Source organism: Pseudophryne corroboree, chromosome 1 (assembly GCF_028390025.1).
Source record: "Pseudophryne corroboree isolate aPseCor3 chromosome 1, aPseCor3.hap2, whole genome shotgun sequence".
Lineage (NCBI taxonomy): Eukaryota > Metazoa > Chordata > Amphibia > Anura > Myobatrachidae > Pseudophryne > Pseudophryne corroboree.
In genome coordinates, this window is record NC_086444.1 from 654,753,153 (window position 1) to 654,776,503 (window position 23,351).

The 23,351-nt window shown below is 40.7% G+C and overlaps 1 pseudogene; it reads left to right on the forward strand.

The window, feature by feature from the left end:
- The first annotated feature begins 7,674 nt into the window (after positions 1–7,674).
- On the forward strand, positions 7,675–7,793 carry LOC134948967 (5S ribosomal RNA; annotated as a pseudogene).
- Positions 7,794–23,351: the final 15,558 nt, after the last annotated feature.

Consider the following 23,351-nt stretch of genomic DNA (forward strand, 5'->3'; position numbering starts at 1 on the left):
ATTGGACACGAATTGGTCGACTCACCAATGAGAGTGCACCTAGTAAGGTTTAAAGAGAGGAAGAGGCAAGTGGCAGATCTGCTGTCTACGTTAGGCACAGGATTAACCTGTGGATCATAGATGAGAGTCTGCAGATATAGGAAAAAATAGATTACACAGGATCAAAGGTAGAACTGAAACAGATATATGCCCAAGTCTTTATGCAGGCACTGTCGTCAGATTATATATTGGCGGCACACTCAGGCAGTTTGACTACTATGTTAGACTGAAAAAATATATATATTCTCCTTGGAGTGTGTAAAAATTCAATATTCTGACAGGCTACCTTCAATACAGTTACTTGCTAAGGTAAACAGACAGGGGTAGGTGCTCACTTGTATCAAGTGTTCCTATGTGCAGGAAAAAACACCAATTAAATCACATGGTAGGGCTGTTAGCATTGTGATGAACAGCCACTGAGAAGGTTAGGCCCAGAAAGTAACGATGTCCCTAAACCCTGTTTTGACTCAGGCAATATTCAGATATCCCCTCCAGGAAAAATAATCCCGTGTGTGAATGTTCAGTCTTCTGACATTCACCTTCATTTCAAATCTATTGCAGAAGCACACAGATAGTGATGGGTGCACAAATGCACCACTATTCTCACATACAAATAAATAAACATGCAGGGCTGTTTGTGTTCGGATGGACAGCCACTAAAACAAAGGGATACATCCATTAGGATATATCAGTATCCCTGAAACTTGTTGATTTCATAGGGATATCAATTTAGAATGCCCTGTACATTTGGGTAATAATTATTATTATACAGAGTATTACAAGTATGGTTATTAATACAATTGGTGTGAGAGTCGGATAAAACAAAAAGATACCGGTCCCTGCCCAGGTCCCTGGGTCAGTTAGGGTTAACAGGATCTGAGTGATACTCCTAGTGTCCCTGTCCCAGATAGAAAGATGGAAAACGCGTTTCACCCGTCCTGCGGGCTTGTTCACTTCCAAGGTGCTCATCTGAATGATGAGCCCGGTTTAAATACCTGTTGAGTAACAGACAACCAATCACTGTTGTCTGTTAATTAGATAGATTAATTAATTACAAGGGCTCCGCTACGATCAGCGGAAATGAGGCTATGTATCCGGTTGCTAGGCAACCTCAATAGCCGTACATTGGCCCTGGGAAGGAGAGAATGAAAATGGATACTGTCCCAGATTTGACTTTATTTTATTTTATTACCTCGCTGGTGCGGGCCATGGCGCTCGATCTCCCCTCGGCCGCCGATGTCTCCTTTCGGCTGTGTAATAATGTACAATCCGTGTCGTTGCCCTGACTACCCGGGCAGAGGCGACACGTCACGTCCGGCCAAGGCGGAGACGGCCACGTCACGTCCAGCTAGAGCCTATGGGTTCGGTTGCTAGGCAACCGATCGCTTGATAGGTCCCGTAATCTTCCAGTGCAGTGGGTCACGTCATGTCCGGCTGGGGCCTATGCGTTCGGTTGCTAGGCAACCGATCGCTATGTATGTCCCATATTATTAAAATGCAGTGGGTCTGGAAGGTTTGTTTGTGGCTATTCGGTTATCAGGCAAGACATGATCATATGTCTGGAGGTTAATTCTGATTAGATCAATCAGTAACCTGTGCCTATAATGTTCCCGAGTTATTATCTGTGTCCTGGCTGTATTGGATGTCTGGGGTCCAGTATCATGTGTCCCACTGCTGGATATTCAAAAATCAGAAGTAACCCAGGAATGACAGGGTAATTTTTGCCTGATTACTGGCAAGAATCATTATTATGGAGTGAGCTGTGACAAGATAGGTCGATGCTGGCAGCTGCACTCTAGATCCTAGGTGCAGCAACCTGTCATCAGATAGTCTTGCTGGCATTGTGTGGAAGGTCACCCTAAGTGGCTGGCCAAAGGCAGTCACATAGTGTCCTAACGTGGCATTAGCGTACACACACACACACACACACAGTCACCATTGTGAGGAGTTGGGGATGATTTGTAAATTATCCTGTGCCTGGGTATATTTGCGCATACATGCGGGGTAATTAACATAATACATATTGAGATCATCCAATGCATCCAGGCTCCGGTTGTTCGTCTTCTAGGTCAGATTATTAACCGTAGGTCAGTAATCCCTTATTATCTTCACTAGGTTCATGATTCTATATATTACCTCAGTGATATGTGTGCCACATAATCTTAGTGAAGGATAATGACTTTGTCTGATATGAGGTTGAATGGGTCAAACATAGGTATGTCGAGAGGAATAGTTCAAAATAACCCTCTATGTGCCACCTTGTTGGAATCTATGGATTGAAATGATAACGTAGAAAAAGAGAGGAAAAAGAGGGGAAAGAGAAAAGGAAAATGTCTAATTGAAAGAATGCCTCCTAATGACGAATAGTCTGCTCGTTTGTGGTATATGCAACCTTTAAGAAGTGATTAGTCCCATATATTAATAGTTTGGGTAGGTAATACAATCCCTTATAAATATGTGAAGGATAGACTCATTATAGATCAAGTGAGTGTGCCAATTCTTAGGTAGTGTACTCGTGATCTGTTGGGAAAACCCATGTGTAAAGTGAGTGAAACAAAATAAGAAAAGGAAAAGTGAAACGCATGTGATAGCCTGTATTACTACACAACAGGAGTAAATAAAAAGTGGGGGCAACAGTGCATAGGAAGGATCTATATAGACCCCATGTTGAATGATATTAGGGTGTAGAGTGAGGGTGAGTTATGGTGATGATGCTTTGGTGTTATGCTATTGTGATGATGAATTGTAAATATATTAGGATGTGACTGTGTGTATCCGTTATGTGGGGATTGATGGGAGTATGCCGATGATACGTGTTATAGGGCCAAAGGAGAGAATTAGTTGGACTTGTATTCTTTGCAGAGCAGGGAGGTTTCAATTGTGGTGATAATTGTTATCTGGTTAGCTACAGAAAAGCACTGTAGTTTATGCTTTCATTGAGACCCATCGGTTTGTATGTATTGAGTTTGAAAATCCATTCGGTTTCTTTCTTTAAAAGCTCTTTGCTCAAATCTCCTCCTCTGATGCCTAGCTGAACTTTTTCTAGGCCAAAAACCTTGAGTTCTTTTTGAAAGTCCGTGTGACAGGAGTGAAAATGTCTGGCTACCGAAGTCAATTTTCTCATCCGCAAGAGATCACTGGCGGCATTGCGACAAGTGCCTACATGTTCCAATATCCGTTCCTTAAATTTCCGGGTCGTCATCCCTACGTACCTCAAGTTACAACTGCACTCGATGCAGTAGATCAGACCCTGGGTGCTGCAGTTAAAAAATTGTTTGATTAATATCAGTTGGCCGTAACGGTCAGATATTGAATTTCTTGTCAAAATCTGGGGACAGGCTTTGCAATGCCCGCATGGGAAAGAACCCCTTGGTGTGTTTGACTTGGGTGTCCTGGGTTGGAAATGGCTCCGTACCAAGAGATCCTTGATATTGCTTGATCTCCTCCAGCTCATTTGGATGTTGGTATCTATTGATGGTGCCAGAGTCTTATCCAATTGAAGTATAGGGAGATGCTTCTCAATTGCTTTCTTAATCTGTCTCCATTCGGGGCAAAAGGTTCCAATGAACCTAATCTTATCTTCTGGTTTGCTGCGGGTTTGTGTTGGGAAGATGAGGGTGTCCCTTGGTATCTTGGTTACTTCTCTGCACGCTCGTTTCAATGATCTTTTGCTATAACCCCTCTCATGTAGGCGATGGAAGAGTTCCTGGCTTTTAATTTTGAATACTCCTTCTTCTGAGCAATTTCTCCGGAGTCTCAGGAACTCGCCCTTCGGTATGTTCTCTACCGTCGGCGGAAAATGCGCGCTGGTTTGAAACAACAGACTATTGGTTGATGTCTCTTTCCGGTAGAGTTCCGTCGATAGATTTCCTGTAATGGACTTATAGATGTTAATGTCAAGAAAGGCTACTTTCTCCTGACTGATGGTATGTGTTAGCTTAATATTTAGGTCGTTGTTATTCAGGAGTTTGATAAATTCCAATAGATGATCTTGGTCCCCATCCCAAATGATAAAGATATCATCTATATATCTCAGCCACAACATGACGTGTTCTGTGTATTGATCATTAGTGTCTGTAAATACATATTTCTTCTCCCACCAGCCCAGGAATAAATTTGCATATGTGGGCGCACAGGCTGCCCCCATAGCTGTACCCCTAATTTGGAGAAAAAATTGTTCCTGGAAAGTGAAGTAGTTTTTCTCTAGCACGAAGGCCAGTAGGTCGTATATAAAGTTACCAAAGTCACCTTTCTCGTCATTGTCAAGAAAAAACTTTGTTGCCCTCAATCCAGCCTGATGGTCAATGCTAGTATACAAAGCTTCAACGTCCAGGGTCACTAATATGAAATTGTCCTCAAAGGTAATATCATTGATCTTCCGTAGTAAGTCAGAGGTGTCTTTCAAATATGAGGGTAACTGCAGGACATACTCTCGGAGATGTAGGTCCAAGAAACGACTCGGCTGTTCAAGTAGGCCACCATTCCCCGACATGATAGGTCTCCCTGGAGGTTTCTTCAGATCTTTATGTGTCTTTGGAAGGAGATAAAAAGTGGGTGTTTTGGGGTTCTTTATTGTGAGGTAGGCATGTTCTTGTTTAGTGATGGTACCTGTTGTCAATGCTTCTTCAATGAGACTAGTGTATTCTCTCTGAAAACGTACCGTCGGATTATTTAACAACTTTTTATAACAGTCCGTTTGTTTTAGTTGTCTTAGTGCTTCCGTTACGTACATGTCTGTCGGCCAGAGCACTATATTGCCTCCCTTGTCAGAGGGCTTGATTACCACATCTTTCCATTCTCTCAGCTCCCTCAAAGCTTCTCTTTCGTCATTGGGCAGATTCTGAGGGAAGTAATAGTATTTCTTATCCCTTCAATATTTGATCATGTCGAATTCCCTAGACACCATGTCCAAAAAGACCCTAATTTCTGGGCTGTTATTGTCTGGTGGGAAAAAGGTTGATTTGTTTTTACACTTCGGGCGTTCTCTTGTATCTGGTTCTTGATTTGATTCTGATTGAAGGTCTTCCAGAATTGCCACCATTTCCAAATCCTCTGTATTCCAAGAAGGGTCTGCCATAGCACCTTCTCGTCTGGAGTTCTGTTCACTGAAGAATTTTTTGAGAAGCAATTTTCTCCCAAACAGTCGCAAATCCTTTTCCCATGTAAAACGGTCAAAAGGTTTGGAAGGGGAGAAGGATAAACCCTTACTCAAAACTCTCTGTTGTTCAGGGGAGATCAATCTATCAGATAAGTTGATAATTTGAAGGTGTTCCGAGGGGGGTAAGTTTACCCATAGTTTAATCCATAGATTCCAACAAGGTGGCACATAGAGGGTTATTTTGAACTATTCCTCTCGACATACCTATGTTTGACCCATTCAACCTCATATCAGACAAAGTCATTATCCTTCACTAAGATTATGTGGCACACATATCACTGAGGTAATATATAGAATCATGAACCTAGTGAAGATAATAAGGGATTACTGACCTACGGTTAATAATCTGACCTAGAAGACGAACAACCTGAGCCTGGATGCATTGGATGATCTCAATATGTATTATGTTAATTACCCCGCATGTATGCGCAAATATACCCAGGCACAGGATAATTTACAAATCATCCCCAACTCCTCACAATGGTGACTGTGTGTGTGTGTGTGTGTGTGTGTGTGTGTGTGTGTGTACGCTAATGCCACGTTAGGACACTATGTGACTGCCTTTGGCCAGCCACTTAGGGTGACCTTCCACACAATGCCAGCAAGACTATCTGATGACAGGTTGCTGCACCTAGGATCTAGAGTGCAGCTGCCAGCATCGACCTATCTTGTCACAGCTCACTCCATAATAATGATTCTTGCCAGTAATCAGGCAAAAATTACCCTGTCATTCCTGGGTTACTTCTGATTTTTGAATATCCAGCAGTGGGACACATGATACTGGACCCCAGACATCCAATACAGCCAGGACACAGATAATAACTCGGGAACATTATAGGCACAGGTTACTGATTGATCTAATCAGAATTAACCTCCAGACATATGATCATGTCTTGCCTGATAACCGAATAGCCACAAACAAACCTTCCAGACCCACTGCATTTTAATAATATGGGACATACATAGCGATCGGTTGCCTAGCAACCGAACGCATAGGCCCCAGCCGGACATGACGTGACCCACTGCACTGGAAGATTACGGGACCTATCAAGCGATCGGTTGCCTAGCAACCGAACCCATAGGCTCTAGCTGGACGTGACGTGGCCGTCTCCGCCTTGGCCGGACGTGACGTGTCGCCTCTGCCCGGGTAGTCAGGGCAACGACACGGATTGTACATTATTACACAGCCGAAAGGAGACATCGGCGGCCGAGGGGAGATCGAGCGCCATGGCCCGCACCAGCGAGGTAATAAAATAAAATAAAGTCAAATCTGGGACAGTATCCATTTTCATTCTCTCCTTCCCAGGGCCAATGTACGGCTATTGAGGTTGCCTAGCAACCGGATACATAGCCTCATTTCCGCTGATCGTAGCGGAGCCCTTGTAATTAATTAATCTATCTAATTAACAGACAACAGTGATTGGTTGTCTGTTACTCAACAGGTATTTAAACCGGGCTCATCATTCAGATGAGCACCTTGGAAGTGAACAAGCCCGCAGGACGGGTGAAACGCGTTTTCCATCTTTCTATCTGGGACCAGGGACACTAGGAGTATCACTCAGATCCTGTTAACCCTAACTGACCCAGGGACCTGGGCAGGGACCGGTATCTTTTTGTTTTATCCGACTCTCACACCAATTGTATTAATAACCATACTTGTAATACTCTGTATAATAATAATTATTACCCAAATGTACAGGGCATTCTAAATTGATATCCCTATGAAATCAACAAGTTTCAGGGATACTGATATATCCTAATGGATGTATCCCTTTGTTTTAGTGGCTGTCCATCCGAACACAAACAGCCCTGCATGTTTATTTATTTGTATGTGAGAATAGTGGTGCATTTGTGCACCCATCACTATCTGTGTGCTTCTGCAATAGATTTGAAATGAAGGTGAATGTCAGAAGACTGAACATTCACACACGGGATTATTTTTCCTGGAGGGGATATCTGAATATTGCCTGAGTCAAAACAGGGTTTAGGGACATCGTTACTTTCTGGGCCTAACCTTCTCAGTGGCTGTTCATCACAATGCTAACAGCCCTACCATGTGATTTAATTGGTGTTTTTTCCTGCACATAGGAACACTTGATACAAGTGAGCACCTACCCCTGTCTGTTTACCTTAGCAAGTAACTGTATTGAAGGTAGCCTGTCAGAATATTGAATTTTTACACACTCCAAGGAGAATATATATATTTTTTCAGTCTAACATAGTAGTCAAACTGCCTGAGTGTGCCGCCAATATATAATCTGACGACAGTGCCTGCATAAAGACTTGGGCATATATCTGTTTCAGTTCTACCTTTGATCCTGTGTAATCTATTTTTTCCTATATCTGCAGACTCTCATCTATGATCCACAGGTTAATCCTGTGCCTAACGTAGACAGCAGATCTGCCACTTGCCTCTTCCTCTCTTTAAACCTTACTAGGTGCACTCTCATTGGTGAGTCGACCAATTCGTGTCCAATAATTACTACCATACCCCACCGATAGAGCCCGATCTCGTCCGATCTTGGAAGCAAAACGGTGGTGGGCTGGGTCAGTATCTGCGAGGGGGACCCCCAGAGAATACCTGGTGTTGTAATTTGTGACTCATCTCGACCATAAACCAACAGCAGGATCACCACATTCTTTCTTTACCCTTTTTTTCCATTTGGTCTTTCTCCCCCCTTTTCCTTCCCCTTCTCTTATCCCTTTCCTTCCCTTCCTCCACCTTCCCCCGCAATTTAACCTTGTTTTCCGTGGCTAGATTTCCTCCATATCCAGGATATTCCTAAAGCCCGTTATATACTATCATAAAGCATTACACACAGACACCTCCCCATGCATATGTAACTTACTAAGATTCATATGTGTGATACCGGTCCGATCATTTTTGACCCATTGAGGTCCTATTAAAACAAGCTTTGCTTGTGCTGGTTGGAGAGGATTTGGGTGTAGAACCCTAGTGTCTACATCTCCCTACAAGTCTATAAGGATAGACTAACCAGAACATTTCCAATTTTAACAAAAAATTATTTTTTCATTGTATAACCCTATACCTACATTGGTATTCTTCTGTTTCAACAATTAACTGTGGTGGAACATGAGAGTGTGGATTTATCTTAAAATGATTACTTAATAAAAGTTAAGTTTTAATAATTAGCTATATAACTACAGAAAAACAAGAGTGCACCCACACAAGAGTCTTCTGCAATTCCTTTTTTCTCCAAATATTCCCTGACTCTGGGTGCACCACCAGGTATAACCATTAAGGAATTTTTTCCTGTACATCGATAAGATTCTGGTACCTTACGATAATGTTTGAACCTGACTAGTGCGGAATCACACCTTTTTGTTTTGGTGTCAGACAGGATGGCAGATTTAAAAAATAGTTCCCAAACAGCACATGATGCAAAGAAAAAAAGAGGTGCACCAAGGTCGCTGGATGGCTAAGCTAAGTGACCCAAGTGGCCAACACAAACACCTGGCCCATCTAGGAGTGGTACTGCAGTGTCAGGCAGGATGGCAAATTTAAAAAATAGTCCCCAAACAGCACAAGATGCAAAGAAAAAGAGGTGCAATGAGGTAGCTGTGTGACTAAGCTAAGCGACCCAAGTGGCCGACACAAACACCTGGCCCATCTAGGAGTGGCACTGCAGCTTTCTAGCGAGAGGATGAGTGCTTCCATCCTCATGTGAATCTGAACCACTAGCCATGAACATAGGCTAGGGCCTCAGCCGTTCCTTGCCACTCCGTGTCGTAAATGGCATATTGGCAAGTTTACGCTTCTCATCAGACGCTTTTAATTTAGATTTTTGGGTCATTTTACTGAACTTTTGTAGTATACTTGATGACACAGAGGTAGACAAAAAGAAGAAGGAAAGGGCTGTGTTGTCGGTGCACAAAAGGAAGACTAGATCTGGTTATCACATCTACCTATATTTATTTAAAATTTAACTTTTATTGGTATCTGTTTAAAACTGGTGTATATTACTTACACATAACCATGAGTATAAGCGAAACATAGAGGTTAAAATTGTGACGTAGACAAAACATACAAAGTGCAAATGAAATAAAGGTGATTTAAAGATTAAAATGTGTGTCCACGTGTCTTATTCCAATGTCCAAATGTATATAATCTATTATTCCATAATGGGATCAGTATTCATTCATATGTTTAGTCATTATTATGCTCTTGAAAGAGGCATTTAGGGAATGTAGATATTAATTATGGTGGTATCTCAGGTATGATTTCAATATGAGCTGTTTGATATCAACTTGTGTGTAACAAAACAATCGTCACAATATCTAATTGGATCGGATGTGTGATCAAGTGTAAAATACAAAGGTGATGCTATAAATTCAATGTAAATATGTTATATACTCAATCACGAATAACACCAAGCATTTGGAGGGGATTGAATCAAATTAATTGAGTGGGTATCACCAGCCCCTATGAATGGAGGTGCTTTCCTTCAAGGGATAACAATGGTGTGATTACCTAACCATTATAAGAGGACGTTACATATGTCACTGATCACAAATAATTGAGGAAGATATTCATCCCCCCAGAGTGTATCATATATTTACATTGAATTTATAGCATTACCTTTGTATTTTACACTTGATCACACATCCGATCCAATTAGATATTGTGACGATTGTTTTGTTACACACAAGTTGATATCAAACAGCTCATATTGAAATCATACCTGAGATACCACCATAATTAATATCTACATTCCCTAAATGCCTCTTTCAAGAGCATAATAATGACTAAAATATGAATGAATACTGATCCCATTATGGAATAATAGATTATATACTGTACATTTGGACATTGGAATAAGACACGTGGACACACATTTTAATCTTTAAATCACCTTTATTTCATTTGCACTTTGTATGTTTTGTCTACGTCACAATTTTAACCTCTATGTTTCGCTTATACTCATGGTTATGTGTAAGTAATATACACCAGTTTTAAACTGATACCAATAAAAGTTAAATTTTAAATAAATATAGGTAGATGTGATAACCAGATCTAGTCTTCCTTTTGTGCACCGACAACACAGCCCTTTCCTTCTTCTTTTTGTGCATCTATGATAGCTGTAGTTGGTAGCACCCCCATAGTAGATGGTAATTACCACAAATTTAAATAGGGGTCCGTGATGGAACTTATGTTTCAAATGCAGATTTAAGACAAATACAGTGTGTGTGCAGATACAATTTTTGTTTGACACAGAGGTAGAGCAGTGGACTACTGTACCATACTGCTATATATATACTGGTGGTCAGCAAAATTCTGCACTGTCCTCCTACTATATACTGCGCACAACTAAAATGCAGAACAGGTGTGGATGCATAGTATACTTGACGACACAGAGGTAGAGCAGTGGACTACTGTACCGTACTGCTATATATATACTGGTGGTCAGCAAAATTCTGCACTGTCCTCCTACTATATACTGCGCTCAACTAAAATGCAGCACAGGTATGGATGCATAGTATACTTGACGACACAGAGGTAGAGCAATGGACTACTGTAATAAAAATAGATATGTATGAGTTCTGGCGCAATGAAGTTAGCAGCCCAATCCTAACCTTCCTATGATCCGCCCAAATCCAGATCACACAAGAAACAAGTGAAAAACAATAAATGGAAGGAAGATCAAAGGCGCTACTTTACAAAGAACTAATATATCAAAAAGAAAAATATAATATACATCACATGCAATCTTCGTAGTCCTTCATTAATTTCTTTCTATTGTTCCAATGATTACCGGATGTTTACATGCAAAAAAACAAAATTGAACAACAAATGTATAGTAATGTTTGTAATAAGGTCAATTTCTGTGAGTTCTCCAGCGAAACAGAACCCTATGTTGTGAAGATTTCTTGATAGTAGGTAAGGATAGTTTCTCACCACCACTTCATGAACATAGGTAAACGTACCAAGACTCACTTAGAATTATATATCACCATACCAGACAGTGTTTTTTTCAATTCTTCTCCATTCATACCATTCCAAGGTAATTTAGCATTTGTGTTCACAAGTATAAGTCCGGAATTTACTTGTGATTGTCTTAATTCCATCTTGACACACATTTGTTTTATCCTGGAAATAATTTTTGGGAATTGAATAAGGAGATTTTATTCGATTGTTCATTACAATTTTATTATGTACAAATAAATAATTTTTTGGAGAGAAGAGTGATTCGTCTGTTTAAAGAAACCGCTACGTGTGGAATTCCATCTGCTGAAAAGTGAGTGTGGTACGTTTTATTGAACAGAGCTTGCTTCATATGCTATGATCAGAAGTGTAAAAGAAACCTTTACCTGTATGGTGATATATAATTCTAAGTGAGTCTTGGTACGTTTACCTATGTTCATGAAGTGGTGGTGAGAAACTATCCTTACCTACTATCAAGAAATCTTCACAACATAGGGTTCTGTTTCGCTGGAGAACTCACAGAAATTGACCTTATTACAAACATTACTATACATTTGTTGTTCAATTTTGTTTTTTTGCATGTAAACATCCGGTAATCATTGGAACAATAGAAAGAAATTAATGAAGGACTACGAAGATTGCATGTGATGTATATTATATTTTTCTTTTTGATATCTTAGTTCTTTGTAAAGTAGCGCCTTTGATCTTCCTTCCATTTATTGTTTTTCAATGGACTACTGTACCGTACTGCTATATATATATATACTGGTGGTCGGCAAAATTCTGCACTGTCTTCCTACTATATACTGCGCACAACTAATATGCAGCACAGGTATGGATGCATAGTATACTTGACGACACAGAGGAAGAGCAGTGGACTACTGTACCGTACTGCTATATATATACTGGTGGTCAGCAAAATTCTGCACTGTCCTCCTACTATATACTGCGCACAACTAAAATGCAGCACAGGTATGGATGCATAGTATACTTGACGACACAGAGGTAGAGCAGTGGACTACTGTACCGTACTGCTATATATAAACTGGTGGTCAGCAAAATTCTGCACTGTCCTCCTACTATATACTGCGGACAAATAAAATGCAGCACAGGTATGGATGAATAGTATACTTGACAACACAGTGGTAGAGCAGTGGACTACTGTACCGTACTGCTATATATAAACTGGTGGTCAGCAAAATTCTGCACTGTCCTCCTACTATATACTGCACACAACTAAAATGCAGCACAGGTATGGATGCATAGTATACTTGACGACACAGAGGTAGAGCAGTGGACTACTGTACCGTACTGCTATATATATATACTGGTGGTCAGCAAAATTCTGCACTGTCCTCCTACTATATACTGCGCACAACTAAAATGCAGCACAGGTATGGATGCATAGTATACTTGACACAGAGGTAGAGCAGTGGACTACTGTACCGTACTGCTATATATATACTGGTGGTCAGCAAAATTCTGCACTGTCCTCCTACTATATACTGCGCACAACTAAAATGCAGCACACGTATGAATGAATAGTATACTTGATGACACAGAGGTAGAGCAATGGACTATTGTACTGTACTGCTATATATATACTGGTGGTCAGCTAAATTCTGCACTGTCCTCCTACTATATACTGCGCACAACTAAACTGCAGCACAGGTATGGATGCATAGTATACTTTACGACACAGAGGTAGAGCAATGGACTACTGTACCGTACTGCTATATATATACTGGTGGTCAGCAAAATTCTGCACTGTCCTCCTACTATATACTGCGCACAACTAAAATGCAGCACAGGTATGGATGCATAGTATACTTGACGACACAGAGGTAGAGCAGTGGACTACTGTACTGTACTGCTATATATATATACTGGTGGTCAGCAAAATTCTGCACTGTCCTCCTACTATATACTGCGCACAATTAAAAAGTAGCACAGGTATGGATGGATAGTATACTTGATGACACAGAGGTAGAGCAATGGACTTCTGTACCGTACTGCTACATATATATACTGGTGGTCACAGCAAAATTCTGCACTGTCCTCCTACTATATACTACAATGCAGCACAGATATGGAGCGTTTTTCAGGCAGAGAACGTAGATATTTTCAGCACACTGAGCACAGATATATGCAGCACACTGAGCACAGATATTTGCAGCACACTGAACACAGAAACTGAGAGAACGCAGCCACGTCCTCTCGCTATCATCTCCAAAGCATGAGTGAAAATGGCGGTGACGCGTGGCTCCTTATATAGAATCCGAATCTCGCGAGAATATGACAGCGGGATGATGACGTTCGGGAGCACTCGGGTTAACCGAGCAAGGCGGGAAGATCCGAGGCTGCCTCGGAACCGTGTAAAATGGGATAAGTTCGGGGGGTTTGGATTCCGAGGAACCGAACCCGTTCAACACTAGTTATTAGGGTTAGGGTTAGGGTATTAGGTTTAGGGTTAGGGTTAGGGTGACACTTATTTGCAGACTGGTTAGATCAGTTGGTAGAGTGTAGGTCTTACATTAACAAGGTAAGCCTATCATAGGTTTGAATACAACGTAAGCATGTTTTTATTTTACTAGTCTGCATGTGATTTATTGCTCTATACTAAGTAATGCATACGTCTTTTAAAAACAATAGTCAAGTCTTCCAATGGCTTTTTTAGTGAAACCCAATAAATTGTTTTATTTTTTCTTTGTTTCTTTAAATATTGAATGCATATGTTATATAACTTTAGTAGTAAAGTATTCTAATGACTTGCTTATGAAACCCCATAAAATATATCATGTTTAGTACCTTGGACATTGTAGCTTATTGACTTAAATCTCTGATACATTTTATGACGTTTATGAGCATTCTGGTTAGCTCAGTTGGTAAAGTGTTGGTCTTACGCAATCAATGTAAGCGTAACATAGGTTTGAATACAACGTAAGCATTTTTTTTATTTTACTAGTCTGCATGTGATTTATTGCTCTCTACTAAGTAATGCATATGTCTTTTAAAAACAATAGTCAAGTCCTCCAATGGACTTTTTAGTGAAACCCAATAAATAGCTTTATTTTTTCTTTGTTTCCTCAAATATTGAATACATATGTTTTATAACTTTAGTAGTAAAGTATTCTAATGACTTGCTTATGAAACCCCATAGAATATATCCTGTTTAATACCTTGGACAATGTAGCTTATTTAAATAAATATCTCAGAAATTGTAAGACCTTTAGGGTTAGGGTTAGGGTTAGGGTATTAGGGTAAGGGTTAGGGTATTAGGGTTAGGGTATTAGGGTTAGAGTTATGGTATTAAGGTAAGGGTTATGGTTAGGGTTATGGTTAGGGTTAAGGATTAGGGGTTAGGCATTTAGGGTTGGGGTTAGGGTTATGGTTTTAGGGTTAGGGTTATTAGGGTTAGGGTTATTAGGGTTAGGGTTCGTGTTCGTGTTAGGGTTCATATTAAGGGTAGGGTTAGGGTATTAGGGTTAGGGTTAAAGAGTTAGGGTAAGGGTTAGGGGTTAGGGTTAGGATTAAGAATTAGGGTTAGTGTATTAGAATATTAGGGTTAGGATTAGGGTTCATAGTAGGGTTAGGGTTCGGGTTTGAGTTAGAGTTACAGTTAGGGTATTAGGGTTAGGGTTAGGGTATTAGGGTTATTGTTAGGGTTAGGGTTTTAGGGTTAGGATTAGGGTTTTAGGGTTAGGGTTATTTGGGTTAGGGTTAGGATATTAGGGTATTAGGGTTAGGGTTAGGGTATTAGGGTTAGGGTTAAGGGTTAGGAGTTAGAGTTAGGGTTATTAGGGTTAGGGTTAGGGTTTTAGGGATAGGGTTAGGGTTAGGGGTTAGGTTTAGGGTTAGGATTCATATTAGGGTTAGGGTTTTAGGGTTAGGGATAGGGTTAGGGTTCATATTAGGGTTAGGGTTCGTGTTAGGGTTGGGGTTATAGTTAGGGTAAGGGTTCGTATTAGGGTTAGGGCTATGGTTAGGGTTTGTATTAGGGTTAGGGTTTGTATTAGGGTTAGGGTTAGAGATAGGATTAGGGTTCAGGTTAGGGTTAGGGTTAGAGTTAGGGTTCGTATTAGGGTTAGGGTTAGGATTAGGGTTAGGGTTAGAGTTTTGTGTTAGCCTTAGGGTTCGTGTTAGGGTTAGGGGTTAGGTTTAGGGTTTGAGTTAAGGTTAGGTTTCGTATTATGGTTAGGGTTAGGGATTAGGTTAGGGTTCGGGTTAGGGTTAGAGTTAGGGTTCGTATTAGGGTCAGGGTTAGGATTAGGGAGTTAGGGTTCATATTAGGGTTAGAGTTAGGGTTAGGGTTAGGGTTTTGGGTTAGGGTTTGTGTTAGGGTTAGGGTTCGTGTTAGGGTTATGGTTTAGGGTTAGGGTACATATTAGGGTTAGGGTTCATGTTAGGGCTAGGGTTAGTGTTAGGGTTAGGGGTTAAGGGTTAGGGTTACTGTTCGTGTTAGGGTTCATGTTAGGGTTAGGGTTTGGGTTAAGGATTAGGGGTTAGCGTTAAGGTTTTAAGGTTAGGGTTTTAGGGTTATGGTTAGGTTTAGAGTTATGTTTATTAGGGTTAGGGTTCGTGTTAAAGTTAGGGTTCATATTAGGGTTAGGGTATTAGGGTTAGGGTTAGGGTATTAGGGTTAGGGTTAGGGTTTAGGGTTAGGGATTAGGGTTAGGTTAGGGTTAGGGTTAAGGGTTAAAGTATTATGATTATAGGGTTAGGGTTCGTATAATGGTTAGGGTACGGGTTCGGGTTAGGGTTAGAGTTAGGGTATTAGGTTTAGGATTAGGGTTAGGGTTTTAGGGTTAGGGTATTATGGCCAGGGTTAGAGTTTTACGGTTAGGGTTAGGGATAGTGTTATTAGGGTTAGGGTTAGGGTTAGGATTAGGGTATTAGGGTATTAGGGTTAGGGTATTAGGGTTAGGGTTAGGGGTTAGGGTTTAGGGTTAGGGTTAGGGTTATTAGGGTTAGGGTTAGTGTTTTAGGGTTAGGGTTAGGGGTTAGGGGTTAGGATTCATATTAGGGTTATGGTTTAAGGGTTAGGGTTAGGGATAGGGTTCGTGTTAGGGTTAGGGTTATTAGGGTTAGGGTTAAGGTATTTGGGTTAGGGGTTAGGGTTAGGATTCATATTAGGGTTAGGGGTTAAGGGTTAGGGTTAGGGGTTAAGGGTTAGGGTTAGGGATAGGGTTAGGGTTATTAGGGTTATGGTTAAGGTATTAGGGTTAGGGTGACACTTATGTGCAGACTTGTTAGCTCAGTCGGTAGATTGTAGGTCTTACACTAACAAGGTAAGCCTATCATAGTTTTAAATACAACGTAAGCATGTTTTTATTTTACTAGTCTGCATGTGATTTATTGCTCTCTACTAAGTAATGCATATGTCTTTTAAAAACAATAGTCAAGTCCTCCAATGGACTTTTTAGTGAAACCCAATAAATAGCTTTATTTTTTCTTTGTTTCCTCAAATATTGAATACATATGTTTTATAACTTTAGTAGTAAAGTATTCTAATGACTTGCTTATGAAACCCCATAGAATATATCCTGTTTAATACCTTGGACAATGTAGCTTATTTAAATAAATATCTCAGAAATTGTAAGACCTTTAGGGTTAGGGTTAGGGTTAGGGTATTAGGGTAAGGGTTAGGGTATTAGGGTTAGGGTATTAGGGTTAGAGTTATGGTATTAAGGTAAGGGTTATGGTTAGGGTTATGGTTAGGGTTAAGGATTAGGGGTTAGGCATTTAGGGTTGGGGTTAGGGTTATGGTTTTAGGGTTAGGGTTATTAGGGTTAGGGTTATTAGGGTTAGGGTTCGTGTTCGTGTTAGGGTTCATATTAAGGGTAGGGTTAGGGTATTAGGGTTAGGGTTAAAGAGTTAGGGTAAGGGTTAGGGGTTAGGGTTAGGATTAAGAATTAGGGTTAGTGTATTAGAATATTAGGGTTAGGATTAGGGTTCATAGTAGGGTTAGGGTTCGGGTTTGAGTTAGAGTTACAGTTAGGGTATTAGGGTTAGGGTTAGGGTATTAGGGTTATTGTTAGGGTTAGGGTTTTAGGGTTAGGATTAGGGTTTTAGGGTTAGGGTTATTTGGGTTAGGGTTAGGATATTAGGGTATTAGGGTTAGGGTTAGGGTATTAGGGTTAGGGTTAAGGGTTAGGAGTTAGAGTTAGGGTTATTAGGGTTAGGGTTAGGGTTTTAGGGATAGGGTTAGGGTTAGGGGTTAGGTTTAGGGTTAGGATTCATATTAGGGTTAGGGTTTTAGGGTTAGGGATAGGGTTAGGGTTCATATTAGGGTTAGGGTTCGTGTTAGGGTTGGGGTTATAGTTAGGGTAAGGGTTCGTATTAGGGTTAGGGCTATGGTTAGGGTTTGTATTAGGGTTAGGGTTTGTATTAGGGTTAGGGTTAGAGATAGGATTAGGGTTCAGGTTAGGGTTAGGGTTAGAGTTAGGGTTCGTATTAGGGTTAGGGTTAGGATTAGGGTTAGGGTTAGAGTTTTGTGTTAGCCTTAGGGTTCGTGTTAGGGTTAGGGGTTAGGTTTAGGGTTTGAGTTAAGGTTAGGTTTCGTATTATGGTTAGGGTTAGGGATTAGGTTAGGGTTCGGGTTAGGGTTAGAGTTAGGGTTCGTATTAGGGTCAGGGTTAGGATTAGGGAGTTAGGGTTCATATTAGGGTTAGAGTTAGGGTTAGGGTTAGGGTTTTGGGTTAGGGTTTGTGTTAGGGTTAGGGTTCGTGTTAGGGTTATGGTTTAGGGTTAGGGTACATATTAGGGTTAGGGTTCATGTTAGGGCTAGGGTTAGTGTTAGGGTTAGGGGTTAAGGGTTAGGGTTACTGTTTGTGTTAGGGTTCATGTTAGGGTTAGGGTTTGGGTTAAGGATTAGGGGTTAGCGTTAAGGTTTTAAGGTTAGGGTTTTAGGGTTATGGTTAGGTTTAGAGTTATGTTTATTAGGGTTAGGGTTCGTGTTAAAGTTAGGGTTCATATTAGGGTTAGGGTATTAGGGTTAGGGTTAGGGTATTAGGGTTAGGGTTAGGGTTTAGGGTTAGGGATTAGGGTTAGGTTAGGGTTAGGGTTAAGGGTTAAAGTATTATGATTATAGGGTTAGGGTTCGTATAATGGTTAGGGTACGGGTTCGGGTTAGGGTTAGAGTTAGGGTATTAGGTTTAGGATTAGGGTTAGGGTTTTAGGGTTAGGGTATTATGGCCAGGGTTAGAGTTTTACGGTTAGGGTTAGGGATAGTGTTATTAGGGTTAGGGTTAGGGTTAGGATTAGGGTATTAGGGTATTAGGGTTAGGGTATTAGGGTTAGGGTTAGGGGTTAGGGTTTAGGGTTAGGGTTAGGGTTATTAGGGTTAGGGTTAGTGTTTTAGGGTTAGGGTTAGGGGTTAGGGGTTAGGATTCATATTAGGGTTATGGTTTAAGGGTTAGGGTTAGGGATAGGGTTCGTGTTAGGGTTAGGGTTATTAGGGTTAGGGTTAAGGTATTTGGGTTAGGGGTTAGGGTTAGGATTCATATTAGGGTTAGGGGTTAAGGGTTAGGGTTAGGGGTTAAGGGTTAGGGTTAGGGATAGGGTTAGGGTTATTAGGGTTATGGTTAAGGTATTAGGGTTAGGGTGACACTTATGTGCAGACTTGTTAGCTCAGTCGGTAGATTGTAGGTCTTACACTAACAAGGTAAGCCTATCATAGTTTTAAATACAACGTAAGCATGTTTTTATTTTACTAGTCTGCATGTGATTTATTGCTCTCTACTAAGTAATGCATATGTCTTTTAAAAACAATAGTCAAGTCCTCCAATGGACTTTTTAGTGAAACCCAATAAATAGCATTATTTTTTCTTTGTTTCCTCAAATATTGAATGCATATGTTTTATAACTTTAGTAGTAAAGTATTCTAATGACTTGCTTATGAAACCCCATAGAATATATCCTGTTTAATACATTGGACAATGTAGCTTATTTAAATAAATATCTCAGAAATTGTAAGACCTTTAGGGTTAGGGTTAGAGTTAGGGTATTAGGGTAAGGGTTAGGGTATTAGGGTTAGGGTATTAGGGTTAGAGTTAGGGTTAGGGTTATGGTATTAGGGTTAGGGTTATGGCTAGGGTTATGGTTAGGGTTAAGGATTAGGGGTTAGGGTTAGGCATTTAGGGTTAGGGTTAGGGTTATGGTTTTAGGGTTAGGGTTATTAGGGTTAGGGTTATTAGGGTTAGGGTTCGTGTTAGGGTTAGGGTTCGTATTAGGGGTAGGGTTAGGGTATTAGGGTTAGGGTTAAAGAGTTAGGGTAAGGGTTAGGGGTTAGGGTTAGGGTTAAGGGTTAGGGTTAGTGTATTAGAATATTAGGGTTAGGGTTAGGATTAGGGTTCATAGTAGGGTTAGGGTTCAGGTTTGAGTTAGAGTTACAGTTAGGGTATTAGGGTTAGGGTTAGGGTATTAGGGTTATTGTTAGGGTTAGGGTTTTAGGGTTAGGATTAGGGTTTTAGGGTTAGGGTTAGGGTTATTAGCCTTAGGGTTAGGATTAGGGTATTAGGGTTAGGGTTAAGGGTTAGGGTTAGGTTTATTATTCGTATTAGGGTTAGGGTTAGGATTTTAGGGTTAGGGTTATGGTTTCTGGTGACTCTGTTTTTGATTAGGACAATCTGTTTTTGTGAGGGCCCCCGAGACGTTGAGCAAGGATCTGGAATGGGTTCTGATGGCGAGTAAGGAGTCGTAGGATCTCAGGAGCAGCATATCACTCTAGTAAAGGCTGGTATCAGTAAGCGATCTGTAGTCACGGAGCTCGGAGGCAATGTGAAGGGTTATTGTCTGATGAATATTGTATATGTAAGAGGGGTGCATCCAGAGATGTCAATCAAACAGTAATATCGACATTGGTCGACATTCTCTCAAGGCCCACTCTACCAGGTCTGTGGGCTCTTCCTGGGCGGCTGCCCATGGTGTCTCTGCTTTGCAACTATGCCGGGCTGCTACCTGGTCAGGGACAAACATGTTTGTCAAGTTCTACAGGTTTGATACTGTTAAGTCTGATTAACTTTAAGGAAAAAGAGCAGTACTTTTAAGACACCAATGTACAGGCCGCTGTGACCGTTAAGCGCGTGTGCGTGTAACCCCTATCCAATGCGTACACATTGCGTGCGCACGCCGTCACGCTGTTAGCACAGAGTAGCTACACGTGCGGCGGAATACACTCTATAACCCCTAACAGGAAACTGAATGCAACACCAATTGTATATTTGTATATGCAGTGTTGGGGTCCAACACACCAACAGTTATTTACTAAAAAGGGGGTACAACAAGAAATACAATCATACAAGAGAAAAGGCTACAATCAATGGATACATACGTTTTGTTTGCCTGCGCCACCCAGATCCGGTTCTCAGTCAATCTGGCTAGATGACCTTCAGAGAATTAACCTGAGACCGGCCTGGAGGACTTGTTTTATATAATGGTCCAAAACACAATACAATGAGAAATGTATGCTCTTCTTCCATTGGTCCGTGGGTGGGACATATCCTGTGCACTGGGGATCTTTGGTCAACTCAAACGGTGGGCGATGGCTAAGTCCTGAGATGTGATTACTGTTGTTTACATCTGAGTTCTCGCCCCAAGACCAGTTAAACCCACCACATTAATCATACATAAATCCGGTATTACTAATAACTTATTGCTGCAATATGTGACAATATCCTCATACCCACCGGATTACTGCTTATGTGACCCTGAACAATATGATCCCACACATGATATATTTCTTATTCCCATCCTCGAGATATGTGTGTGTATGTATATATATATATATATATATACATACACATACACATATCTCGAGGATGTGTATGTGTATATATATATATATATATATATATATATACATACACATATACACACACACACACACATATATATATATATATATATATATATACACATATTTCTGCTATTACAATTTAGTTATGATATATATATATTTCCATGAGTTTAGACTATAAATGTTATACCTCTGATATCTAAATGTCTGGTATGTGGTTTTGTAAGTTCTTTATTCAAGGTTAGGGTTTGGTTTGTGTTCTTGTCTAGGATATATTGTTCTTTTGTTTGTCCTGACTTCTAGTGCAACAATGACAGTCCAGTATCTGTTGTCTATAACAGATACTGGACAACTCTAGAACAATGGGGGCAAACAAAGGTGTTTATCTTTCCCATAGATCAGGGTTTATTTTCCATTATTTACAAAGCTTTACATAAACAAGACAGTCTGATACATTCAAGACACTGTTTATAATTGAGTTCTTAAAAGTATCGCCTTGATTGTGTGTGTTGGTGATTTTATTGTAATGTGTGTGCACAGTAACTGGCCATTGAAGAGTGTACATACTGTGTGTGAGTTATGCACTATATGGATAAAATATTGAATGTTGCCTTTGTGGCTTTTCTATGCGAATGCGTATGTTACCGTATATTTACTCATACCACGTGCTAATACGCAGGGCTTCACAAGTCAATGTACGCAGCGTCCGGGTTTGCGCACGCACGGCTGGTACGCAACCGCACAGAGGCCACTCTGAATGGTGTTTGCACATGATACATGTGGCTATAATATTTTCGACTTCGACAATCCACCCTTTGGCAGTCAACAATAACTGCCATACTTAACTAATAAAACTGAAAATATTATCTATACATTATATACAAAGTTTGGATGATCGGGGGGGAGTTGTAGGTGGGAAATCTATAGCCTAGTGGGATAGTAAAAAGCATGTATGTATGAATCAATGTCTGAGGGCATGTATCATCGTGCCGTATATGTTCTAAGTAAGCTTCGAGGTATTGAAAATTATACATTAAATCCTTCTCATCCCGTATTAAGGGTCTGTACATGGGCAAACAAACACTACCGTGCTCTTTTCGGGCAAGGGCTATTAATCCTCACCTTCTTGGCTTCTTATACCAACAAATGGGGAGCACATTTATCTGATGATACATGGAGGGAAAACGTGTGTGCTAATATATGTGGATAACATTTACCGACTATGTGTGCCATTAACTTAAGGTTGCAGGGATGAAGGTAAGACACATATAAAAAAATACATTCACATAAATTTTGGTATGGTTGACGTCTTTTCTGGTTGGATGTTTCTGGGTAGAGGAGGAAACAGAGAGAAATGGTGAAAGAAACAGGCCATGAAATTAATTTGCAATCCTTATCATAACACTGTCTCTACGGATGGATCATAAATCAAATCTGCTGCTGTAACAACGCCCCCACTCCTTAGACTCATCAAATTTGTGCTGTGTTTGCGCTGCGTCAAAATTCGAACACACCTGAATATCAGACCAATAATTATGACAACACCCAGGATACAAAGGAGAAACTTTCCTACACTCGCAATTACATTTTGCGCCCACTTTCCTAACCCTGAGAACCATTTGCGTGGGTTCAACCATGAGACCCAGCCGGTCAGTTCATTACCCACAGCCGTCAAGGTAAGGTTGTGTTTCCTTCTGAACTCCCACTTTAACTGCATGATCTCGTCCATCTTTTGATCGATGATCTCCGTGGGGTCGTCAGTGCTATTCGTAATATACGTACAGCACTTCACACCATATTGAGTTGCCAGAGTAACACAGTACCCACCTGTCACAGCCGTAACATAATTAAGGACCATCCTGTGCTAGATCAGCTCCTTCTTGTAGGCTTGTAACTCCCTACCTGTATAACTGAAGGTGTAATCATACATCTCAGTGATATTATCTATCAAGTTCGCCAGCGCATGGATGTACCTATAATTTATAGTTCCTCTGGCAGTACGGGGGATATCTAATGCGAGAAGGAACTGAATCTTGGTGGATTCATGGATCAAATCAGAGGTTGCGTGCTCTGTCCTATGTATGAGGTGTCTCTTGATGATGTGTTCATAATGGGTATGAGTATAAGGAGTCTGAGCATTGCAGTGAATGTCTTTCATTTTGTCGTCGGTTATGGTCATGACCTCTGGTAGTACTCTCCCTATATAACACAACCCTTCAGAGCTAGGAGTAAGCCACTTGTACGCTTTCCTCCCACATATGAAATAGGCATCATCTGGGAGAACATAAGGGACAAAATGCAACAAAACCATATCACATATCTTCCTTATAAAGAAACCGGTCCCTAGTTCTCTCATTTGCTCAGTACAAGTATCGGGCTGGATTATATGGGCACAATACCCCTGCGACACTTTC